Raw genomic sequence first — 6,488 nt, 5'->3', positions numbered from 1 at the left:
ATAGGGATAATAAATCATGATAAACATGCATTTAAATAAATTAGTATAATATCATATGAATTTGAATAATTTGATCATGATCACAGTGAGTTTTTTAAAACAAACATTTTCTTTAAAACAAAATTATTATTTTCTTGTCATTAAGTATAATATTGCACAAAACACCTATGAAGTCCTATTGATCAAACTGTATTTTTAAATAAAAAAAAACTTTCCTTGGACTTCTTCTGGCCCAGTGTGCTTTCTTGAACTCCTGAAATGGCCTAGTAGTCCAAAAAGTTTGCTGACCCCTGCCCTAAGGAAGGAAGGAAAAACTCTTAAAGATGATGGTTCCTCATTTATGAAGGCTAAGATGGGTCCCTTTCTCAGGGAACATATCCTATATCAAAATAATTCCTGCTTGGCTGTGGACTTCAAATGTTATCCTTTTACACTGCTAATGCACAATTTTGTGTTATTTGGTTACACTTCCCTTTTTTATGATCATTTATATAAAAACCTCTTTTGTTATATTCTGTTTGCAAGACAGAGGAGGCAAGCATGGCTACCCTTGGAGTGTGGAGATACTTTTTTGGCAAATCACTCTGCCCACTCGGTCAGATATTCTGACCTTTTTTATCTATTTTCAGCATTAGTATTTTCAACACTGTTTATTTTATCCCTTGAGCCCCCCCTAGTTCTTTACTTCCCCTCTTTCGGTGAAACCCTGTTTCCTTTCATGAACCCCTGTTTGCTAAGTGGGTCCCTCAGCTTTGGTAATGGTCAACAAATACTAGTGTTATTCATGTGTATATTTAAAATTGCACATACCAAATTTATTTTATGCCTCCTATTAGCCAAGGCTTAACTTTAACACATATTGTGCAAGGCCTTAGTTTTCCAGTCAAGAGCGTTAAGGCCTTTCAATACTACTACTGAATAAGGGTGGACGTGTTAGTGATGCAAGAAACCCACTTTTCCCTCATACCCCAAATATTTTCATAGATGCTTCCCACTTGTGTTCCTGCATCCCCCTAAACCAAGGGTGCCCAAACGATGACCCTGCCAGGTCCGGCCCTCTGTTCATTCCTTCTCTGCTCTCTCTGCTTTTTATCTTGCAGGGGGTGGGACGCACTCATCTCCTATGTATTCCTCTATGAGATTGTGCTGCCAGGGGAGGGAGCTCCTGAGCATGCTCAGTGTGAGCTTCCTGACAGTGGGCATGTACTATAGACCTGGCAATAAGCTGTGGCTGCTACCCGCCCACCCAGTACTGTGAGATAATCCCAGCAGCAGCAGCATGAGAACTGTGTCTGTGTCCATGCTGCTGTCATTATCCCCATTTATAAACCTTCAAAACTCCTACACCCAATGTCATAAAAACGTGAAATATTCAGGGTACACAGGAGACCCTAAGAGCTGGTACTAAAGCAAATTTTAGCCCCCTTAAACACAACAAATTTCCAGATATGGGGTCATAGGCATAAAATCTTTATAACAAGCAGGGTTTCTTTCAAGAACAGGGTCCCCAAATTGAGTTTTCATGTTGGGGACCCCTGGGGGCCACTTCCATGGCAACAGGCATTAGGGTACTGTCAATTCACTCAGTGCTGTGGTGCCCCAAATATATATTTGCTCGGTCACAAAATTTCAAGGCTGCATTCAGACTGGCGATGAGGTTACCCCTTTCTCATGCCATGGAACCTTGGCTCAGGGGAGATGCTCAGTACCACTCACTGCTGCCTGGAGTCAAATCCACAGATGCTGCAATGTGAGAGACTAAGCAACTGCTGGGGTGCTTGTTACACATAGTCGGCCACTTACCTCCTGTGAACTCTAATTTCTCTGGAACAGAGGGATGTTGCCAACTGGAAATGTGGGAGCCAGTAGAAAACTCTTTTTGACCTCCCCTTTCCCATTAAAAAGTTATACCCATCATATCATGCTACTCTGTCACACATAGGTATTCATTTACTCTCATTGAACCCCAATTTCTCTCTAAGAAAAGGAAAATGTAACTGTAACCTCCTAAACTCACATCACTACTGTGCCATCACAAGTTATAAAAAACTATACATGTCACACATAACTTGCTATTTACCTTCTATGAACCCTAATTTCTCTTTAACAGTAGTAAAAGTGAAATGTAGGATATGTGGGGGACTCTTGTGACTACCTCTTCTCCACCAAAATTAATTCCCATTATACCATGATGCCCTGTCACATATAAGTGTCCACCTATGTTCTTTGAACTTGAATTTGAAAATTTTATTGCTGCAGCACCATCACAAGATAAAAACTATAGCTTATATACCATGCTACCCTGTCACACAGATGTAGCAGTAAGAACAAGTACTCCTTGGATATCTGTCACATGAATTTCGTTTCTCTGGAAGAATCCATTGCAGAGATTTTGGGATACAAAGAAGGTTGGCTGACCCCTATAACTGACAGGAGTCATTTTATTGTGTAGTTTCTACTCTGTGGTACAGGAATGGTGAGCGGGGAGCATTATATAAGCAGCCAGCACTGTAAAATAGGAAATAGTGAGTGCAGAAATGTTTGATTTGTCATTACTTATATTTGTTGCATGTAGGTTATGGTAACTAAAAACATTTCAATGTAATTTCATTTTAGCTATTCTAGTTTTAAATATCTTTACAGTGTGTTTGCATTGTGGCCTGCAAATTTTATCTCAATGTCAACAGCAGCCCCCAGATGAAAAAAGGTGGGAACCAATGCCCTAAACAAATCTTAAAATTTGCTTCCCTTCTGCAAAAATTTTACTTAATTGATGCTTGGAGAGAACATAACTCTTCAGCTAGAGATTACACGTTTTATTTCTCAGCCCATAGCCAATACTCTAGAATAGCCCCTGCTTTATTCACTCTTCATGCATCACTTATCTGTCTTTGGTACGTGTTCTAAAAACTGCATGGTTGGATCATGACCCAGTAATATTCCAGGTATCAGGTACAGGGGTGAGGCTTAATGGGTTCTTTGAGAAACCACCTAATTGATTACTTCCGCTTTAATGACCCGGAAGACATTTCTTCAACAACTAACTGGGATGTCCATAAATCACATATTAGAGGCCAATTTATCTCCCTTGCCACTAAATTAAAAAAAAAAAACTTTACAACTTATATAACAAAAACAACAAACCTTATTAGCATTGCAATGGCAAAAAAAGCAACAACCTCACAATTGAAGCACTCGACACTGAACTTAATTTGTGTCTGACATCATTAGAAAATCGTTATGATGGACCAGACACCAATTGTTTACTGGTGATAAGCCAGGGTCAATATTAGCCAACAAACTCCACCTTAGAGGACACACTTATGCCCTCCCCAAAATATAACTGAATGATGACAGGCTTTCCCAACCCTGGTGCTGGAGACATTCCATGAATTTTACTAAAAACTGTATGCGACCCCACTGACCATGTACAGAGTCAGTTTGGAGTCCTTGGGGGATAACAAAGCACTTATTAGCATAATTCCTAAACCAGGTAAAGACCATTTTGAGGCCTCCAATTATAGACCTATTTTACTGATCAACTGTGATCCAAAGATAAGGACTAAAATCTTAAGACAAAAGCCTTTGATAGTTCGTTTTGGGAATATTTGAGGTGTTTACTTGAAACAATGGTCTTTGGTCCAGCGTTTCTTGGAATAATGGCTGCTCTCTGTACTCATCGTCTTCAGCACACATAGAGAACAAATGCCATCACTCAGCACTAATAAAAAAAATATGAGGGGGTACTAGACAGGGATGTCCCCTATCCCCGCTATTATTTGCCTTATCCATAGAACCATTGGCAATAGCCCTCAGACTCAACCCAGATATTAGGGGCATTAAATGCAGTCCCACTAAAAATAAATGCGGTCTGTTTGCTGACGATGCCCCTGTGTAAATTTTATCCCCCTTGATATCTCCACCCAACCTATTCAAGGAAATACACCTTTTTTCAGTGATCTCGGTCGTGAAGGTTAACAGGAACAAATCCTTAGCTCCCAATATATCGCTCCCAAACTCACTGGTAGGCTCAACTTTTGGATAATTTTGACATGAATTGTAAAAATTTACTATTTCTAATAATCTAATTAAAATGTCATTGTAGTTTGGCTTGATAGAAATCAAATAATTAAAAAAAAGATTATTGCCAAAGGTGGTTTAAAAATCATTTAGTGATTTCACTTGTGTATATATGTCAAAATACATTAAATGCATATAAATACATATGCATATTCATTATTATTATTTAACTGGACTGGTTTGCGGGGGGGCGGTGTCAAGATTTTCTTGGATGTTATGCTTTGATGTGACTTTGTAATCCTCATTATTGTCAGTTTCATCTTTTGCTGCAATGTTTTTGTGCCTGGTTTGTAATGACAGTTTCTGTTGTTTACCAAATCTTCTGCAATGTTTTGTCATTTTTTTTAAACTAAAATTCATGACAAATGTCTGCATGGTTTCCACTCCAAACTACTACTTTAACCCCGTTTGCATTTGTCCCATTTTCAAAGTCACATATTGGTTTTTGAATGTATTATGTACATATTTATAACTCTGACATTTGCAATCATATTGATTTGCTGCCACACAACTCCTCTGTTCATTTGTAGTTGTGTTATAGGTTTGTTGTAATTGTGCTGTGCTCCCTGATCTTAGCACTATTGTATACAAGCACACTTCCACTTTCTGTCCAAACTGGTTGTCAATTAGTTGTCCAGCTGAGTTGCATACTGATTCTAACACACCTGATGGTGATGAAAGGAGGTCCAGGTTGCCAAGCACAACATCAAACCACATTGATTGCCAAGCTCACAAGCAGGGTCAAGCACTCTTACACTCTTTACCAGATAGTATGCTTTATTTATGTGTTTACATGATTCTAATCGTATTACTCATTTTGTATAGAAAAATGCCAAGACAATTTAAGTTAGTGCCAAACATATTTTATTGCTTTGCTCAAACCAATGACCAGAATGTCAAAAGGTATTTATGCCTGTCCCGCCAGGTCATCCATGGCCTGTACATCTTTCTGGAAGGTAAAATTTGCAGCAAAAACCCAGAGAAGCTAGGCTGTGCCAAGAATGATGAGGCTCCTGGACACTCAATATATTTTAGGAAGGGTGTCCTTTCAAACCACATCACCCTTAATTTGTGCACTGAGCCAGTCTACAGTTTCCTGGGTCTTTCTGAAGGTTTCAATGCCATTTTAGACCTTGGCCCACTATATAGTCACTTCCTCACATCAGCTTGGGAGTGGAGGAACATAAAGGTGGATTTCTTCTTCAACCGGAAGCAATATCATCCACGAATGTACAGTAGTTTGTGATGTGACATTCCAGAGGCTTGGCAGCACAGCATAGGGATGTTATCGCCCTGTAAAGAAATAGATTACATTATTAGGATGTGTTAATCATGCTTTAGTGGTAACTACATGATGCTGGATTGTATTTTTCATGCTTTTCTGGCTGCATAGGCAATGCTTGCGCAAATCTAAACTAGAGTTTTTTTACAAAGGTTGCTAAGGGTTGTGCTCTTCGGTCACTTTATTGCTTTTTGGTTGTTAGGAGACATTGTTACTACTGACTACCACACTGAAGTACTGTGAGCTGTGCACATTGTAATTATACTAGGGCTTCCGGGAATATCTGAAAGTTAGTTCTTCCCCTATGTTCCCAATATTGTACAATATTTATAAACTATTTGCTAAATTAGATTTTAGCAGAAAATATGACATATATACAATATAGGTCATACCCTGGCATTCTGAAGATGTCAATCTTCAGTTGTTGGGCAGCGGGCTCCTCCTCCAGATATGGCTCCTCCTCCCATGGGGATGGCACCTCCTCCTCAACTGGCTCCTCCCTGTATGGCTCTTCCCCCCATGGGGATGGCACCTCCTCCTCCTCAGTCTCCTCCATGACTGGCTCCTCTTCCCCTGGGGATGTCTCCTCCTCCTCCATATCCTGGGGGATGGCCGCCGACGTGATGGAGATTTGGCTGTAATAAAATCAAATATACAAAATTATTAAGGGTAGTAAAATATAGGAAGTGAAAAACAAACAGTTCTAGGCTAAACAATACTACTTTACACAAACAACAAACATTCTAAAACACCACTTTTCCTAACAAGAGGAGAAGACAAAATGCAAAACTTACCAGACAGGATGTGGTCCCCCACTTTGCGCACCAAATCCGATCTCCTCCGCTTTAGGTCGCTCCAAATGTGCTGGATTTGGGCGACTGTTGGACGCATCCCTGCAGGGGTCCACAGCTTGTCTGCCAGCCTCTCTGCGATTTGTCTTTTCACAAAAATCGACCGCTGCTGGTCATATCTCTGCCTAATCATTGTCTAAGGAAAAAGAGAAACAAAATGTGAGTTATTTTGACAACAAGCAAACACCTCTTAACCACCTGAGCGTTACACTGAGGTCTAGATTTCTGTACCAAAAGTGATCCACTGTTTTTCATGAAATTTTTTTTTTAAATTG

This window comes from Pyxicephalus adspersus, chromosome 4, assembly GCF_032062135.1.
Source record: "Pyxicephalus adspersus chromosome 4, UCB_Pads_2.0, whole genome shotgun sequence".
Taxonomy (NCBI): Eukaryota; Metazoa; Chordata; class Amphibia; order Anura; family Pyxicephalidae; genus Pyxicephalus; species Pyxicephalus adspersus.
Note: the sequence above shows the minus strand (reverse complement) of the source record.